General features: G+C 40.8%; 1 protein-coding gene across 2 annotated transcripts in view; it reads right to left on the reverse strand.

Annotated features, from left to right (window-relative positions):
• The window catches only part of MAPRE2 (microtubule associated protein RP/EB family member 2), a 188,980-nt gene that overhangs the window by 117,410 nt on the left and 50,882 nt on the right, over positions 1-20,688 (reverse strand). The window lies entirely within an intron of this gene.

A 20,688-nucleotide genomic window follows, 5' to 3' on the forward strand; every position in this document is an offset into this window, starting at 1 on the left:
CTGCGCGACCACGCCGGCGGCTGCAGGCAGGCACCCGGGCCGGCCTACATCTGGCATGTAAAACCCCAGGCCACCCCTGGCCCCCCTCACTGACTCGCCTGGGTCTGAAAACCAGCTCTTCCTCTAACCATTTCCTTTCCAGCCCGAGCTCCCACTGCAGCTGTGTACACAAAAGAACGATTCAGGCAGAGGGGTGTGGGAGACCCTTTAACTCCTTCCATACCAAGTTCTTGTTCCATGAAAATTAAACTCGGTCTGGTTTCAGAAATACATAAGACGACCTGGTAGCCTGCTTCAAGAAAATTTATCAAACTAAGGGGTTAAAATCTCCAGGTTCCTCCCCCATTCTCCAAACAGCAGCAACCACCTCCCCCAAAGCAACCCCAAACTTGAAAAACGAATAGGAAGCTCCATTTCCTTCTAATCAATATACCTCTACATTAATAATGAGAAAATCAAGAATTGCAAATGAAGATTTTCTGCACAAAAGAATCCCCAAAGGGAGTTTTTTTTTTAAAGACCCACCATTTTAGAACATCATGGTTACCCAAGACCTCTCAATTCAAATCCTTACACTGCCTCCTGATACAGATAATTAAATCCTTGTCATGTATTTTCTTTGAATTAAACAAGTGAACATCCAATTTAATATTTGGATGGAAACTCTCAACATCAAGCTGCTCTGCATTATTGCTATGCATCTTTCAAATACATTGACTATGAGACAGGTCCTATTGTTATTATCATCCCTAATTTAGAGATGAGTATACTAGTGAGATGAGGTAACTGGTGCGGTGCTCAAGGTCACACAGTCAGGAAGCAGTGAGCTGGAACTTCAAGATGACATGCTTTTTCTCAATGTGATTGGACAGTGGTGATGTGTGTTTAATGTGAACTCATAAATGTTATAGATCAAGGTAAGAATCAAGTACCTTATATACTCTCTCAACAGTGAAAGGACAACTGTGAATAGAATTGCTAGTACGGTGCAAAGCCTATGGATTAGATTATAAATTCTGAACAGATTCCAGATGTGTCCAGTGCTTTCCTTCAGAGAGAAAGAAGAGTTTGCCTTCAACTCTTATCAGGAGTGGTTCTCTGCTTATCAGAAGTGGTCTCTGACATTTCCTGGGGTGAGTAAAAGTCAAAATAAATATATGTAGCAGAAAGTACCAGGCTCATGCCTTCACATCATTGTATAGCTTACCAGCTTTATTATTTTGTGATACAGATATTAAAACAAGTAAAAACGCTGTCATTCCTGACAATTCTCTAGCATATTTCCCTGGTAATAAGTTATTTCTGGCATCAAGCTTCTAGAATTAGAATCAAATGGTTTACAACACAGATGGTAAGGATAATCTCAAATAAGGGGGGCATTTTTTCCTATTTTATAGTCTCCTTTTGAACTATATTTTAATAATTTTATTTTCTAATTTTTCCAGTGAGTTCACAGTGTACAAGCTGATTCCTTCATCCATATCTCAGCTTACATGAGTATTTTTTTAATATATAATAAGGATCCAGTTCTGACCTAAGTCTTAACAAGGTACATCAGATAAATATCTAAGTACAAGAGATACACAGCAAGCCTCACATTGCACAATGAACTAAAAGGGCATGAGAGTGTAGTTGCTGCTACAAAGACAAACACTTCCTCCTACTATTTCTGTTACTTGACCCACAGCTGTCAATTTCCCTACTAATTAATTCCCCCTTGCAAAAGCTTCCCCTTTCTTTGGGGACAGTCTGAAGTTAAAAGGCAGAGTCTACAAATCAAATATTTAATGTTTTCAGCCCTCTCACTTGGGGCTCTAGAGGACAGCTTACTTTTCTATGATCCCCATGTTTGAGTAACAGGTCACATAACTGGTATGATCATAGGGACTATGTTTGTCAGAATTTGAATGTATTATAACTCATTCCACCAGGTAATTTCATGGAGAGAACTCTCCCACTGTTCCGAGGCTGTTTTTGAAGGAGAGGACTATGACCAGGAATTTGGGGGGGTGGGCTGAACGGGGAGGAGTAGTGAGGCAGGTGGAGGAGGTACCTAAGAACCCTTGTAAATCTTCCACGGGGCAGCTCTGAACCACAGCACTATAAAGGGCCCCAGAGCGGCCCCAGAGATTTGTGATTACCCTCCAAGACGCAGGGGTAACAGGGGTAATAATTTGAAAATATTGAACAGATGTGTTTTCATTCCCCTCCCCATAAATCAGGTTACCTGGCAGCCATTCTCTTGTTTAGCCCCAGGAAGAAGGGGAGGGCACATTCCACTTTGGGAGGGAGAATGCTAGGATACAGGGAAAGCACAGACTCTGCAGGAAGAGGGAGGGGAGAGTACCCCCACCCCAAGGCTGAAAAGAAGCAGGTGAAAGTGAGAAGAAGCAGCATCTCCCATTTTCAGCTCCCTGAAGGGAGCCGTTGGAGTGCTTTCGGGTTTGTTCTCAGCCTAAGGGACTTTCTTGCGCCTAAAGAGACAAATGTCCCATTTGGGACTCTGGGAAGAGATGGCTTTTAAAGAGTGTCTCCCCAACACCTTCCTTCCCAATCAAGCTGCAGCCTCATCACACTAGAAAAATCAGTGGTTTGGTTTGGTGAGGTAGGACCTAGGAAAGAGGAGGACATCTGAAAGACTGAATATCCACCCAAGAGATGGAGTGCTCCAAAGATGGCCTGAATCAGAAGAGGCTATACTGTGAACTGGCTGCTGCTGCTAAGTCACTTCAGTTGTGTCTGACTCTGTGTGACCCCATAGATGGCAGCCCACCAGGCTCCTCCGTCCCTGGGATTCTCTAAGCAAGAACACTGGAGTGGGTTGCCATTTCCTTCTCCATTGCAGGAAAGTGAACTGGCAATTTTAAGTAAAACCTTTCATCTCCCGTCTCCCTTAGCAGGGAAAAGAGAGTCATACAGATTATAGAAAAAAGTAAACTAAAATGTCTGTGTACATCTGACTGTGGTTGAGGTTTTATCTTAGGTACACAGGTATACCAAAAATAAAGTATGTGCTGACCTAAATCTCCAGCTACCCCATGGAGAAATGGCTCCTCTTACCAAGCCCTGTGGATTGAAGTTGGGGCTCTGACAGACCTGGGTCCCCAGCCTGGTTATTTGACACTAGCAAGTTAGTTTGCATCTCTAAGATTTAGTTTCCTCATCTGTGAAGTAGGTGTAATAATACTGGTTTCACAGTGTTGCTGTGAAGGTTAAATTACATAATACATTATATCTGAAGCAACTGATACAGTGTTGGGCCTGTAACAAATGCTTTTTAGGGGTAGATGCTATTTTTAAACAATAAGTTAAGCATACTCTAAAATGTTCATTCACTTAACACTTATAACTGGATTTCTTGCATACTGGAAGCTGGTAAAACAAAAAGGAAAGTCCTAGGCTCTGTACTCAGGGAACTCAGAGTTGTGGGTGAGCAAGATAAAAATATTTGCAATTATGATACAACATGATGCCCTGATAATGGTATCCGACAGGCTGATAAAGGGCCACAGAAGATGAGGGAATGGAATTCCATTCCATTCAGAATGGAAACTGAAATAGGCCTGAAAAGTTTCCCCGAGGAGCTATTGCCTAAGCCTTGGATGAGTAATAATTATGACCTTTTTTGTTCACTTTCTCTGTGCTAGACAGAATATGTATATGTACTCAGTTGTGTCCAACTCTTTGCAACCCCAAGGACTGTAGCCTGCCAGACTCCTCTCTCTATGGGATTTCCCAGGCAAGAATACTGGAGTGGGTTGCCATTTCTTTCTCCAAAACAGAATATAAGATCCCTTAGGGAGGGTTCTTCAACTGTTTTGTTCACTACTATATCTTCAATGCTTAGAATAAGGCCTAGCATGCAGTAGCCACTACATGAATACATAATTCATTTCTTCCACAAACATCTGTTTGGATTCTCACAGTAACCCTAGAGATGAAGTTGAGGCTCAAATAGTAAATGCAACTTATCTAGGATATCTTCGCCCCAAAGTTGACATGCTTCTCCACTAGGCTGTACTGTCATTTAAAACAGGAATGGCAGGATTTCCCTGGTGGTCCAGTGGTTAAGAATCCACCTTCCAATGCGGGGGATGCAGGTTCAATCCCTGGTCAAGGAACTAAGATCCCACATGCCTAGGGGCAACTAAACCCATGAGCCACAAGAACAGCCCATGCACTGCAATGAAGACCCAGCACAGAAAAAAAAAACCCCTTCTTTTTTAATTTTTAAAAATTAAAAAAGGACTGGCAGTGTAGACAGGGGGACTAAGGGCTCCTCAAGCAGATATGCTTAGATTCACAGGTAGGAAAGGGTGTGATGTCCCAGGGAGACAGCAAGTTGTTTAGTGGGGATGGAGAACAGAGTATACAGCGGCAGGGGCTGGGGTAGGATGCAGGAGGGGCTGTGGCCAAGCTAAGAAGCTTGACCTTCACTTTGAAGATGTTTTGGAACCATGAAGTGCTTGAGGAAGGAACTTCATGGTGACATTTGCATATCAAGAAAGTCTGACGTTACAGTAGTACAGAAGACACGTTGGAGATTAAAATGCATCAAACAGTGACCAAGGCCTAAACTTAGGAGCCAAGGGGCTGCAGAAGCAAGCCCAGATTTGAGATATTCAGAGGGAATAACTGCCATGATTTGCCAGACTAACTGATTGTGGGCATGGATGTTGATGAGGATCAAGAGTGGGCTGTGAAGGAGAAAGATTTTTCAAGTGACTCCTAAGCTTATGGCTTAGGTGACCAAGTGGATAATGGTTACCATTCACCGAGATGGGAAATAACAGATTGAACTGTCCTCTGGAAGAAAGAGTCTCCTAGTGTGTTTTGGACCTAGAGAAGTGCCAACAGGACATCTGAATGGTGACAATGAGGAGTTACCTGGCTTCACACACAGCAGGTGTTCACTACGTATTCTTTTTTTAATTTATTTTCTTATTGAAGGATAATTGCATTACAGAATTTTGTTGTTTTCTGTCACACCTCAACATGAATCAGCCATAGGTGTACATATATCCCATCCCTTTTGAACCTCCTTCTCATCTCCCTCCCCATCCCACCCCTGTAGGCTGATACAGAGCCCCTGTTTGAGTTTCCTTAGCCATACAGCAAATGCCCGTTGGCTATCTATTTTACATATGGTAATGGAAGTTTCCATGTTACTCTTTCCATACATCTCACCCTCTCTTCCCCTTTCCCCATGTCCATAAGTCTATTCTCTATGTCTGTTTCTCCATTGCTGCCCTGTAAATAATTTCTTCAGAACCATTTTTCTAGGTTCCATATATGTGCATTATAATACAATATTTATCTTCCTCTTTCTGACTCACTTCACTCTGTATAATAGGTTCTAGGTTCATCCACCTATCAGAACTGACTCAAATGTGTTCCTTTTTATGGCTGAGTAATATTCCATTGTGTATATGTACCACAGCTTCTTTATCCATTCGTCTGTCGACGGGCATCTAGGTTGCTTCCATGTTCTAGCTATTGTAAATAGTGCTACAATGAACAATGGGATACATGTGTCTTTTTCAACCCTGGTTTCCTCAGGGTACACTACATATTCTTGAATAAGGGAACATGTGGGCCTTTGATGTATATGTTCGACTTGGAGATACAGATGATCTGCAGGAAATGATCTTATCGGTGATCACTGAAGCTGAAGATGTGGATGCCCTTCACTCAGGGAGAGAGACAAGGCCTCGGATGGCACTTTGTAAAAGCTAAGTGGTGAAGAAGCAGCCTGCAAAGAGATGGGAAAGGGTTTGGCCTGATGGAGCCAATCCTAAGAGGGAGTGGTTTCACTGAGCCCAGGGGAGAAGTAGGTATCAGAGAGGAAGGAGGTGACTCTAGAGCCAAACATCACAGGAAGTTTGAATCAGATAAGGGCAGAGAAGTGTTGACTGCATCTGATAAGGTGTTCTCAAAGGTAATTTTTTAAGAGGTTGAATTTCAAATCAGACCCATCAAAGATGAGTGAAGAAAATAAAGAAATCTTCAACAAGTAGAGAAACCTTCATTGTTAGCAAGATCAATAATGAGGTGATGTTACATTAAGGATCATAATATCAGCAACTAACTAGCATCAGCAAGTATTTGCACTAAAAAGCTCTCATCAATATTCGAGGGGCCGATGTGTTCCTTAATGAGCACTTGTTAGGCACCAGATGAACTGATCCTGCCTCGACCCACCCTCCCCTCCAAAAGGCAAACAAATATTTCAGATGCATGTTTGGAGAGCAGGATTACTAAGGCAGACCCAGCAGACACAGAGCAATGAGCAAAAAAGGAAACCAGCCGCTGTCCCAGTCCGCAGGCCCAATCAAGGAAGATGGAGCTGGGCACTGACCCAGATTTTAATTTTCCGAGCTCCTGGGTTATAGCACAGCCCCATTTCTCTTGAGAGTTAGGCCAGCAAGCCCCGATAATTGCATCTTGGCAGAAATCATTGTCTCTCTACTTCTCCAACATGTGAGATTCATCTAAAACAGGGACTTTGCATTGCCTTGGTTTTGAGAAATCCAACAGGAGAGAAGATATGAAATCATTAACCAGGAATCCCAATTCCATCCCCACAGTACCTACTCATCACAAATGCCTTTTCTAAGTTAAAATGTGTTCACTGAAGCTGATAATCACTGCTGTCAAAGGCATTCACAGCTGTCACACCACCTTCGATGGGGGGCTTCCTTAGATTGTTATCACCCCTGAATACAGACAGAAGATTCCACTTAGCAGTCACCACTGCTGCCCTGGGACAAGTAATTTCTCCTATGTGTATGTCTTGGGATTTTCCAGTAGGGAATGGTAAGGACAGGTTATCAATCGGTAACTTAAAATATATTCCACACCCAAATGACAGCAGTGAGTAAATACATGATTGGCTAGCCAGTGGTGCTGGCTCTGAAATTACACTGGTGGCATAGAGGTGTACTTGAGAGTGGTTCTTGCTTGTTACTTTAACCTTGAAGCATGGAAGATTTTATTCATTCTTCCTTTAAATCTGATGAGAATTCTATAATATGCCTATGCCTTCTGACTTTTAGTCATAGCATTTTATTTAAGAAAATTTGGTAACTGTTTTTCCCCCAGATGAAGAAAGTCCTCCTTCAAAACAAACCTGAACAGGTGGGCTCCTCCAGGAGTGACTTTGGAAGTTACGTGTCTTTGCAGATTATTTATCAGCCACACTGATAGCTATGCCGATACGCTCACAAGGCAGAATTTTACAAGTCTCTTTCCTCTTTGCTAGTAAAATACTGAGGTTTCTGTAATGTCAAAACACAGAAGGTGCTGCTGCTTAAGAGAAGATTTCTCTATGTGTTGGAATTGCTTTCTAATTTGCTTTTCCTTGGGTTTTCTCAAGGTTGGACTTAATTTTTATGGAATAACTCATAGAACATGATGGGAACTCAATTTACAAACTTGCAGAACATTATGATTTCTGTAATCAATCAATCAAATCTGTGCAATGTGAGGTTTCAGTCTATTAAATAAAAATGTGCTTTTGAATTATACCATCTGGTTAAATTTACGAGCTTTAAATATGTTTTCTATGAAAATACAATGTGAGAAATGTTATAATTGAAGAATGTATTAAGGATCCCCAGAATATAGAAAAGAAAGCAACCTTGCCTAAAGAGACAGGGCAAGCTTCACCAAGGTAGTGCTATTGGTATTGGGGCTCAAATGGTCAGTTAACACATTTACTGAGAACCTACTATGCGCTAGGAACAACAGGTGCTTGAGAGACAGAAAGTAACAAAAGTTAGCAAAATTCTCTGCCCTCGTGAATCTTATACTTGAGTGCATTTTGTGGGGTGGGAGGGTAGCTGTAGGAGATGAGGTCAGAAAGATCACAGAGGGACCAGAATGTACAGAGCTTTGAACAGCCATTGTGAAGACTTTGGCTTAAAAACCAAAGTTAGAAGCCATTACTTAGTAGTAAGGTTCACAATGTCTATTGACACAGATATGGAATTCTCTCCAACAACAATCACAACAAAAACAGCAATATCTAATGTTTATCGGGTACTTTTTAAGGACCAAGTGCTATGTTTTAATTGGGTGGGTGTTTTAATCCTCACAGAAACTTATGAAGAAGGGGTAATTTAACATCTCGTTTGTCAGAGGAGGCAGCCAGTTAAATAACTTAACCAGATCATCAGCTAGAAGTGGCAAAGCTGGATGTGGACCCACCTGCCAGGTGTCCAAGCCAGCATTCTTATTCACGAACTCAGGCTGCCTTCCACTAGGGTTTGATAAAATCTTGCCTTCCACTAGGGTTTGATAAAATCTGGATGCAAAAATGCAGAATCTAGGGATGAGGCAGCAGAAGGACGTAGAAGCAAGAGAAGGTAGATAGCTGCGCTGAAGGCAGTTCAGTCTAGGGAGCAAGGAGGTAATGGTGGAAAAGTGCAGAGGAAGAAAAATCAGCGCGGGCGGTGGGGGCAGGATGAGAGACAGGACTGGAGAGCAGTATTCTTGGGATGAGACACGTGGAAGGACAGGAGTTGTAAATTATGGTTAAGGAAAAGGAAGAGGGAAGGGGAGGGAGACCCGAAGATTAGGGGTTAACAGTGTGTGTGATTAATAGGGGAAATGAATTTTCTTCCCTTTTTTTATAGCAACTAACTTTTTTTATCTGAATAAGCCTCAGCTATCAATATACACTTCTCTCATATCTTTGGATGGGAGAGGAGACCATAGGCATTTTTTCCTTTTGTTTCCAAAGCTAAAATCTGTTTTCATTTTCACTAGGCTAAGGCTGTGATAATTCAACAGTCCAGCTCTAGACAAGCCTCTTTGAATGTTCTCACTGAAATGTGTCCATGCTCAAGTTCTTGCAATTCCTTTATTTCCTTCCCCTATTTTATTTCCACGTTTGAACAAAACACATCTTGTTGAACTGACTGGGTAGCACAACTGAAAAAGGATCTTCTTGGGCTCAGTTGAGTGGCAAAGGAAAGGCAGAGGCGCTAAGTATCATTTAGCAAGTAAATTATCTTCCAGAAGGCTCGCGAGCTTTCAAGAGATGATTTGCTTTAGGGCTCTCAAAAGTCAATGGACCCACAGGGCTTTATTTCTGACTTTGATATTAACAAGCAGCAACAGAATAAAGAGACTCCTTAATATAAATACAAAGCCAAGCTGGAAGGATGGGAAGACAGGAGTTCAAACCCTTGGCCTCCAGAGTTTCACAGCCACTTGGGACCCAGGCCACCAAAGACAGGGGCATGGGGAGGGAGGGTCTTCCTGAGTCTGGGGCTTCTCCGTCAAGGCGGGTGCACATGGGGGCGGAACCATGGCTTACGGGTGGCTCCTCAACAGTGTGTCAAGGGAACATGAGGCCAACAGCTGGGAAGCAGTGTGAGTAATGGAAGAGAAATTCCATTTCTGACCTCATCCAAGTAAAATTTTTAAAAAGAAAATTAAAGAAGCTTGCTTCATTAAAAGAGAGAGAGAGAATGCAACTGGAAATCATGAAAAAAGATTTAAGTTTCCATCAGAAATGTTTTAATTAGCACTTATGTTCTGGTTACTCCAGAGCTCATAATGCCAAGTATCTTCATATCCTCAATTCACACTCACTATTGGATGTGAGCATGAGGGGTCCAGCGACAGAAGATAGTACATGAAAGCAAAAAGGATCACCTTCAAGTAGAGTCTATTTAATTTCTATGTGAAGGACCCAGACGCTTAGCAAATCCAAATGGGTCCTACTCTTAACATGCAGGGAGACACAATGAGTTAACAGTCAGCTGAGAGAGCTAGATCGATTCTTGCGATTAATTGCTCACATAGCCTACTTTTCACATACTCCCTCAAAGCTGAATCTCCAGTCTCTTCCGTGAGGATAGTATCAGCCTTCAAAGAGGCGGCAATGGAATCAATGTGAATGAGACATAATGGTATGCCGTGCAAAAAGCACGTCTAGTGCATTTTTATTATTTCTGTCTTCCCCTCCTTCTTCTGGGAACTACTCCTTCAAACCTTGTGATTCTAGTAGAGCTTGCCAATTATAATATTCCATCCTCCTGGACCTAAAGATTGGTTCAGAGTTAGGTCTGTGACCCAAGCCAGGTCACTGAATAGATCTCTAGGATTTAAAAAAAATTAGAGCTGCAATGTGTATGTGTTTGAGGAGGAGTTAAGAGATGGTATCTTTCTTACTGAAGAGAGCACTTGAGAATTAATACAGTCTATTTTTAGGCAATAAAAATAACAGGCATCCAAATCAGAAGGAAAGAAGTAAAATTGTCACTGTTTGCAGATAGCATGATATTGTTATCTGCATGATAGCATGATACTTGACTCCACCAAAAAACTGTTAGAACTAATAAATTCAGTAAAGTTGCAGGATGCAAAATCAATATACAAAAGCCTGTTGCATTTCTATACATTAATAACAAATGGTTAAAAATACAAGCCTACTATGATTGCATCAAAAATAATAAATAAAGGAATACATTTAGTCAAGGAAGTGAAAGATATGTACATCGAAAAGTATGATAAAAGAAATGGAAAAAATTAAAGAATACACAAGTAAATGTAAAGATATTCCAGGGGCGTGGATTGGAAGAATGTTATTAAAATGTCCATACTACCCAAAGCAATCTGCAGATGCAATGCAATCCCTGTCAAAATTCCAGTGACATTTTTCACAGAAAGAAACAATCCTAAAATTTGTATGAAACCACAAAAGATCCAAAATAACCAAAGCAATCTTGAGAAAGAAGAACAAAGCTTGAGGCATGCTTCCCAATTTCAAATAATATCCCAAAGCTATAGCAATCATGGCATGCTACAGTCCATGCGGTTGCAAGAGTCAGACATGCTTAAAGACTGAACACCAAGCACAAATAGTAATCAAGACAGTACAGTTATTGGCATAAAAATAGATTCACAGATCAGTGGAAGAGAACATACAACCCAGAAATAAACACATACATATACAGTCAATTAACTTACACAAAGGAGCCAAAAATACACAATAGGGAAAGACAGACTCTCTTCAGTGAACAGTCTTGGGGAAACTGAGTAGCTACATGCATGAGAATGGAACTACATCATTATCTTATGCTATAAATTAAAATTAACTGAAAATGGATTAAAGACTTGAACCTAAGGCCTGAAACTATAAAACTCTTAGAAGAAAACGTAGGCAGTAAGCTCTGTGACATTATTCTTGGTGGTGATTTTTTGAATTTGACTCCAAAAACAATGGCAACAAAAGTACAAGTAAGCGAGACTGCATCAACCTAAAAGACTTCTGCACAGGAGACGAAATCATCAACAAAATGGAAAGGCAACCTACCGAATGGGAGAAAATACTTATAGATCAATATCCAAAACGTATACAGAACTCACACAACTCAACAGGGAAAAAACAAGCAATATGGGTTTAAACCATGGGCAGAGAATCTGAAAAGACTTTTCCAAAGAAGACATACAGATGACCAAGAGGTTCACGACACAATGCTTAACATCACGAATCATTAGGGAGTGCAAATCAAAACCACAATAAGATATCACCTCACTCTTGCTAGAATGGCTATCATAAAAATAAGATAGTGTTGGTGAGAATTTGGAGAAACGGGAACCCATGCGCATTATTGCAGGAAAAGTAGAATTGGTACAGCCACTATTACAGACAGTATGGAGTTTCCTCAAAAAACTCAAAATAGAACCACCATGTTTCATGCATGCTAAGTTGCTTCAGTTGTGTCCTCCTCTTTGTGACCCCTTCCACCATAGCCCACTGAAATCCTCTGTCCATGGGGCTCTCCAGGTAAGAATACTGGAGTGGTTTGCCATGCCCTCCTCCAGGGGATCTTCCTGAAGCAGGGATAGAACCCACATCTCTTTCCGCTCCTGCCTTGCAGACAGATTCTTTACTGCTGAACCACTGGGAAAGCCCCAGAACCACCATGTGATCTAGCAATTACACTCTGAGTATTTATCTGAAGGAAACAAAAAAACTAACCCCAAAAGATATGTGCATCTCCATGTTTACTGCAGCATTATTTACAGTTGCCAAAATATGGAAGTAACCTAAGTATTCATCAACAGATGAATGGATAGAGAAAACTGGCACACGCACACACACACATCAGCCACAAAGGAGGAGGAAACTTTGCCATCTACAACATGGATAGACCTTGTGGGCATTATGCTAAGTGAAATAAGTCAGACAGAGAAAGACAAATGCCATTTAATCTCAATTATCTATGCAAAAGTAATAACCACAAATCCAAACTCATAGACACAAAGAACAGATTAGTGGTTTCCAGAGGTGGGGGGTAAGGGGGGTCTGTAAAATGGGTGTAGGGTGTCAAAAGGCACAAACTTTCAGTTGCAAAATAAATAAGTCCTGGGGATGTAATATAGGACTTATTTTATGTGTAATAATGATGCACATAGGTAATAATACTGCATTGTATATTTGAAAGTTGCTAAGAGAGTAGATCTTAAAAGTTCTCATCACACAAAAAAATTTGCAATTGTGTGGTGATGAATGCTAACTACATCATGTCCTAATATGTACAAATATTGAACTGCTATGTTGTATACTTGAAACTAGTATGTTATGTCAACTATATCTCAATTTTAAAATAAAGTGTAGCATAAATTGTACATTTACTAGATTTTGCACAGAAGTGAAAAGTGGTCATGGTTTGGATTAATATAGACTTGGATTTGAAATCAGATCAGGTTGATCCAGTTACAAGTCGAGTAGCCTTGGACAATCACTTTTCTCAGCCTCAGTTTCTTCATCTATAAATTGGGGTACGAAGATTTACAAAGCAATATTTTGAGATATAAAGCTCTGAAGGTTCCCACTTTGTCCACTGGGACCATAAGTTTTGACACTCTTCCCTTCCAAAGGTTGGTTCTATTTCTTTTCCCCTTGAATCTGGACAGACCCTGTGGTGGCTTTGAGCAGTAGATTTTGGTAAAAATTATGCCAACCAGTTCATAGTCTAGACTTTATAATGACAGGCAGCTGCTGTCTTGGTCTCTTGGAAGCCAGACAGGAAGTTCGGCCACCCTGGGACTACCATGCTGTGGGAAGGACAAGCCCTGTGGAGAGGCCCCAGAGGAGGAGACCATGGGGGGGGGAGGAGTGAGGAGGGAGGGGAGTGACAGAGAATCTGCAGAGTCCCATGCCTCCTTCAGATCCAGCCACCACAGCTCAGCGTGATCCACTATGTGGACCAGAGATAAGCTGCCCAGCCAAGACTTTCATTAATTCCTGATTCATAAAACCATGAGCTGTAACAAGAATGGTTAAGTTAATGAAGTTTGTGGGTAGTCTGTTACAAAGTAACAGAAAACACCATCCTGTTGATTCTCTATTTCTGCATAAGGAGTCACCCCAAAACTCGGTGGGTTAAAACAACAGCAATCATTTTATTATCTCCTGTTATTCTGGAGGTGGACTGGGCTCAGCTAGGTGGTTTTCAGTCTCTCTCATACAGTTGTAATTAGAAGTGGCTGACTACTGAAGTCGTCTCAGTACTTTCTCGGTCTCAAAATTGGAAGCTGATGTTTCAGTTGGGACCTCAGCTGGACCTTTCTTTTGGAGCTCTGGCTGAATACCCACACAGACTCTTCATGTGGGCTGGGCTCCCTCACAACATGGCAGAAAGGCAGAAGGTGATGGCAGCTTTTAGTCTTGTCACAGACCATAACTTGGTCATACTTCTCTGGTCAAGGCAACCAGTTAAGTCAATCAAGATTCAGAGGAAGGGATGTTGACTTCACTGATATACTCAACGGGAGAAATGTAGGGAAACACGTGGATATAGTGTGGCAGCCAGCTTTGGGAAAGGCATTCGGCCACACAGACCCTGCTTCGTTTTCTTACCCCCTGTTTCTTCAGCATGGGGTTGTTACAGCAGAAATTCTATGGAAGAAAAGAATCAGGGCTAAAGTATTCACTTTCAAAATAGACTTCTAATCCTATGGCAGACAGGATAACACAAACTGAAGAAGTTCATGAACCTCAAAAGTCTGATTTTCAACAATCAAAATTTCAAGACCCTTGAATAACTCAGAGCCTAAAGTTCATGCCATCAGCCATCAGAGCCTGTGACTAGTTGGAAACATCTGAGGTGGAGGCTGGTGAGCATCCCTAAGAGAAATCCAGTCCTCTCTCCTTTCCCTAGCCATACCCCGAGCCAGGTTGGGAATTTACAAATAGAGAGAAATTGTCCTTTTCCTTTAAAAAAAATTTTTTTTTTTTTGGCTACACCACAAGAGTTTCAGATAAACATCTATTTCTGCTTTATTGACTATGCCAAAGCCTTTGACTGTGTGGATCACAATAAACTGTGGAAAATTCTGAAAGAGATGGGAATACCAGACCACCTCACCTGCCTCTGGAGAAACCTGTATGCAGGTCAGGAAGCAACAGTTAGAACTGGACATGGAACAACAAACTGGTTCCAAATAGAAAAAGAGTATGTCAAGGCTGTATATTGTCATCCTGCTTATTTAATTTATATGCAGAGTACATCATGAGAAACACTGGGCTGGAAGAAGCACAAGCTGGAATCAAGATTGCTGGGAGAAATATCAATAACCTCAGATATGCAGATGATACCAACCTTATGGTAGAAAGTGAAGAAGCACTAAAGAGCATCTTGATGAAAGTGAAAGAGGAGAGCAAAAAAATTGGCTTAAAGCTCAACATTCAGAAAACTAAGATCATGGCATCTGGTTCCATCACTTCATGGCAAATAGATGAGGAAACAGTAGAAACAGTGGCTGACTTTATTTTTTCGGGCTCCAAAATCACTTCAGATGGTGACTGCAGCCATGAAATTAAAAGACACTTACTCCTTGGAAGGAAAATTATGACCAACCTAGACAGCATATTAAAAAGCAGAGACATTACTTTGCCCTCAAAGGTCCATCTAGTCAAGGCTATGGTTTTTCCAGTGGTCATGTATGGATGTGAAATTTGGACTATAAAGAAAGCTGAGCACCGAAGAATTAATGCTTTTGAAGTGTGGTGTTGGAGAAGACTCTTGAGAGTCCCTTGGACAGCAAGGAGATCCAACCAGTCCCTCCTAAAGGAGACCAGTCCTGGGTGTTCATTGGAAGGAGTGATGGTAAAGCTGAAACTCCAATACTTTGGCCACCTGATACGAAGAGCTGACTCATTTGAAAAGCCCCTGATGCTGTGAAAGATTGAAGGCAGGAGGAGAAGGGGACAACGGAGGATGAGATGGTTGGATGGCATCACCAACTCAATGGACATGGGTTTGGGTAGACTCTGGCAGTTGGTGATGGATAGGGAGGCCTGGCGTGCTGCGGTTCATGGGGTGAGAAAGAGTCGGACATGACTGAGCAACTGAACTGAAGTGAAGTGAACAAGGCATGTAGTATCTTAGTTCCCTGATCAGGGATTGAACACATGCCTCTTGCATCAGACATGAGGAGCTATAACCACTGTACCACCGGGGAAGTTCCCAAACTGTCCTTTTTCATACCTGGAGGCTTGAGGGATGACAAAGCCACACAGAGGTTCCTGACTCACTGCAACACAGGGACAAGAGGGGACAGATGCTGCTGAAGGGTTTGGGGTGGCACCAATATTTCTGCAAAGCTGCCAAATATCTTTGGGGAAGGAGGGAGAACATATCTGACCCCATGCGGGTAGGGACAGAAAGATCAGCAGAAAAGAACAGGCCTGTGTACTGACCAGCCAGTTTTCCTGAGGACAGCTGCCATGAGAGCAACTCAAAAAAACATCAAATCTCCCCTCAGGTTTCCAGAAGTACCTCGTAAAACTGTGGTGTGGTGTCTCCAGTCCTCGCCGCATTCTCTCACTTACTCCAGAGGGCAGAAGCAGAAATTAGATTGGTGCCATTGGTTTGGACAATTTACAGTGCGTTTAACCAGGAAGATTCTCCCCTACTGCGCTCCCTCTCTTTCCACATCTTCTGCTGGAACTGGGCCCAAATCTAACACTGAGTTCTGAGTCCTCAGCATCTGCCCACCTTCTTGCCCCGTCTCTCTGATGGAGTCATTTACCTGTTCATTTCACAACATATTGCATGTGCCCCTCCCTCTCCTCTCTCACTCCTGACACCCTACTGCAGACATCACGCCTGGCTCGAGAGACTGTAGGCATCGTCTTGCTCCCTGATGCTCCTCTCAGTGCTTCTGACAAATCGCCATGAGATCTATCTTTCCGCCCTTCTTTTTCAAAAACCTTCAGTGGCTCCTTATCGCTTTCGGGATGAAAATTCCACGTTTCACTTTTATAAGTAATAAAGGCTCTGACTGTTACCCTTGGAAATATGTCCACCACCACATACGGTGAGAGTGGAATTTAACCTGGTTAACTTTAACTGGAAATGCTAGTTCTGCCTTCTGGTATCAGCAGAAATAAGACTTCCTCTGCATGAAATTAGCAGAAAAGCATGTAAATGTTCTGATGGTGAATCCTTTACAAATGTTCCTATAGAAACAGATTTTTCCATCTGATTATCGTATTGGACTAGGTTCAGTGCGACTGCGAGACCTTTGAGCTACCACTTTAAAACAATTCAGCTTGCTTCATCACGGAGCTCAGAAGAGAAGAGAAGCTTGGTCAGATGAATTATGATGTCAGTGTAACCATATCTGAGCTGTCCTTGCAGAGTCCCTATCCATCCAAGACAAGGAGAGAGAGCCAGGAACATTCAGCTACCGCCATCTCACCCTCACAACTGCTCTGACTATTCAGATTACATCACTAACATCCAAATCATGGCTTTCAGCAAATCAAAATATCAGCTTAAAAAATTCATGAGGCCATTATTGCTGAGAAGAAATAAAGAATCATAGCGTTGCTGTTTCCTACCGCTGGTGAGAACAGTTTCAGTTCCTTGGAGGATAAATTCTGAGGCTAGATGACAGGTCCAAAAAAAGTCTCTCTGGCTGGTCACTTACATTTGGACACAACCTGTTGAATAGCAGTCTCATATGCTGCACGCAAAACACTCAACTTGGGGCGAAGTAAATCCTTCCACAAATGGCCTCCTCCCACATTTGCAATACTTGGGGAGAGTTCCTGAAGTTTGGACACAGAGTTGTGGAGCAGAGCCAGTAAACTTCACAGCGGTTATGAAACAGCTGCAAATCCATGCTTATGTCATGCGTTGTACAAATACTACATTAAGGACACTCAGATCAAGAGAAGAAATATGGCTTTGCTAGTGTTAAGGCAAGATGCTTGATTTCAACTCAGAAGGCTTTTAAGAATAACCTCCAATGTCTCCTAATTATGTGGTTCTAAAATGTATTATTAATCTGGATTACTTTTATCTTCTCCATTTCACCTCCTCCAAGCCAAAGAATCATTTCCTTCCATCCTTTAAATTCATCACCTTAGCCATTTACATGATGGAGGGAAAAAAACCAACTGCAACCCAAAACAAAAAGAAGCTGTCCAAACTCTCAGATCTTCTTCACATTGATTTTATCTGGAAAAATACAATACCTGATAGTGATAAGTGATGCTGTTGTCCATAATATTGCCTGTGGTATACAGCAATATACCACCTTGGCCTTCCCAGGTGACTCAGTGGTAAAGAGTCTGCCTGCAATGCAATGCAGGTTGGATCCCTGGGTTGGGAAGATTCCCCGGAGAAGGAAATGGCAACCCACTCCAGTATTCTTGCCTGAGAAAACCCATGGACAGAGGAGCCTGGCAGGCTATAGTTCATGGGGTTGTAAAAGAGTCAGATATGACTTAGCGACTAACAACAATATAAAGATACGAAATTTACTGAAGAGACCTTTTCCTGATTCCTTTCGAGTGTCAATCAGGCAAATGTAAGAGCCAGATTTTCTGCATGACTTTGCACATGATTATCAGTTCAGTTCAGTCGCTCAGTCGTGTCTGACTCCTTGCGACCCCATGAATCGCAGCACGCCAGGCCTCCCTGTCCATCACCAACTCCCGGAGTTCACTCAGACTCACGCCCATCGAGTCAGTGATGCCATCCAGCCATCTCATCCTCTGTCGTCCCCTTCTCCTCCTGCCCCCAATCCCTCCCAGCATCAGAGTCTTTCTCTGCAAATTGGGAAATGGAGGTTAAGTGAACTTTTGGATCCTGCCTCACAGATCTTAACTTAGTAAATTTCATTAATCTCGAGATTTTTGTTTCCATTTGCTAAAGAAAAGCAAGTTACATGGTTATCAGTAGAACTGAAGTATGTCTATTTGTATAAAATGCTTTGTTCTACTGCAGTCTGAAAAAAGTGGCAATTATAGTCAAAAGCTTTCAGTAAATAATTGCAGTGGATACTCCACAAGTGAGGGGTGAGGTCAGAATGTGAATGAAGAGAGAGAGACCTGGAGAGTTCATAATTTACAAAGCGGTTTGAAAAGATCTCTGTCCTTCCCAGCTTCATGTTAAGTAAGGATTTAAAAACCTTTAGTAAATAGGACCAAGCCCAGGCAGATGCTAAAATCCCAGTTCATGATAGCAGAGCAGGATTAGAAACTTGTTGAAAACTGAACAAATATTCTGAGTCCTGGGACTTTGAGAGCTTCTAATGTAACAAAATGTGAGCACTTTCTTTCTGCCACAAATCAAATCACTGAAAGAAATGTGATAGAGCCAGTACACACACTTCACCTGACGCATCAATTCGTGGTTGTCCATAGGAAAGTTTTGGCCAAAAAGTGATGCTATTATTTATTCATTACTGCAGCCTATATTGGCTCTTTAGTATATTTGACATTTATGATTAAATAAAAATATTTAAGTTATATTCTTATGATAAATATTTCACCATATTATAAATATCACCAAATAAAATGCTACATTTTCACTTTTCAGCTAGCCTGGAGACATACAACTGGGTAAGAAACAGCAAGGTAACAGTAAGTTTAAAATAAGTATATTATCCTGGGTACCATTTTATCAGTAGCTTCAGTATATATTACCTTGTGAAGTGTGAAAATATATCTTTGCTTCACTCCTTTTTAAAAACCTGTCCTGTTCAAATAACTACCCAACCATCAAATCCTATCAATTCTTCTCAGATTTTCTCAACTTTTTGTTTGTTTGTCTGGGATTTTTTTTTTTTCTGTTTCCACCAAATTCATATCACCTGAGAGGTAGAGAAAAGTAATAGCTTCTGGGAGTCTTCCTGGCTAAGCACTTTCTTTCCAATCAATTCTCTCTCTCTCTTTATATATATATATATATATGTAGGTAATTGTAGTTTATAAAAGTAGTATATACATGTTTAGAATCTGAGGACTACAGAATATATAATATTAAATATGCAGTTAATTTTTTTTAAACTATGCTTAATTCCTGTAAGGTCACAATTATATCAACATAGTATTTATTTTCTACTATAAAAGAAATTCAACATACTTCCATTAATTTTCTCCTCTCAATTACCGTTAATATTTAGTTATTCCAGTGGTTACCTTTATAACTTCAAGCCCTAGTCTTAAAATTTCTTGACTCTCTCTAAGGAATGTCACCTATTAACTCTTCATTTTATGTTTCTTCTCAACTTTCCTCTTAATTTGCATAGTTTTACCATTATGTCTCCTTTATCCTCCTTTATCTTACCATTATCCTCCTTTATATTTGCATTATGTTCTGTGACTGTAGTTAAGGCTTCCTTGTTTTGACTATAGATTGCTTTAAAATTTGAAATCTAGGAAATGGCATTTATGATTATGCAATTTCTTATTCTCTCCAAACTCAAGTGGTATTACCTTTCATACAGAAATAAATATGTCATTATATCTTGTAATCACAATAATAATATAATATCAAGATCAAATGAATTTTTTTTTCCTACAGGCTATTATTCCAAAATACACCTCATTTTAAGAGTGAAATTGAATTTTTAACAGATAAGTTAAATATGTAGATATGTTCTCTATATCTCTATATTTCTATACCTATACAGTTTTTTTTTCCTAGAGATTTTAACTATTTTGGCAGGACAGAAGAAACATATATCATCTTATGATAAAAAAAATACTCAGATTCTAAGCCTAAATACATGTAATAGAATGACCTTTTTTTCCTGCAAGACATTCATCATGGAATCCACTATCTAATTTGCACCAATTGCTTTGATATTACTGCTGATATCTTGATATTTCTTGTAACTGGACTCTTCCAATATTACTTCCATAGTTTTTTGGCTGTTAATGTATCCTTTATTTTATTCTCTTTTATTTTCCTAGACTACATCTTCAAGTTGTTTTGTTGAGAGGCTAAGAGAAGTTTTAAAGTAAGAAAATGTCTATTTGTTTTCATACTTTATTCGTAGTTGGGCTGAGTACAGAACTGTAGTTCCCAACTCAATCCCCTCTGAACATTGAATGCATGGGTCCACTGTCTCCCAACCTGTAGTATCATGTACCAAAGTTCAAGCCATATAGGCGATCATTCTTCTGTGGGTAATCCTCTCAAGGTCTGACATTTTCAGTGTCTAAACTCAGACGCTCTAAGTCTCTTTTATCCTGAAATTTCACCAATGTGGGTTTGGGAATTTTATTTTACTCAACAGTCAGTGGTCTCTCCTAATCTGAATTGTTATGTCTTTTTTCCTCTCCAATGTCTTTATTTTTCCTTTAAGGACTCTTTCTAAATAATGGTGGAACTTTAGGATCATCTTTCCATATCACCAATACTTTTT

The sequence above is a fragment of the Capra hircus genome, chromosome 24, assembly GCF_001704415.2.
Source record: "Capra hircus breed San Clemente chromosome 24, ASM170441v1, whole genome shotgun sequence".
Taxonomy (NCBI): domain Eukaryota; kingdom Metazoa; phylum Chordata; class Mammalia; order Artiodactyla; family Bovidae; genus Capra; species Capra hircus.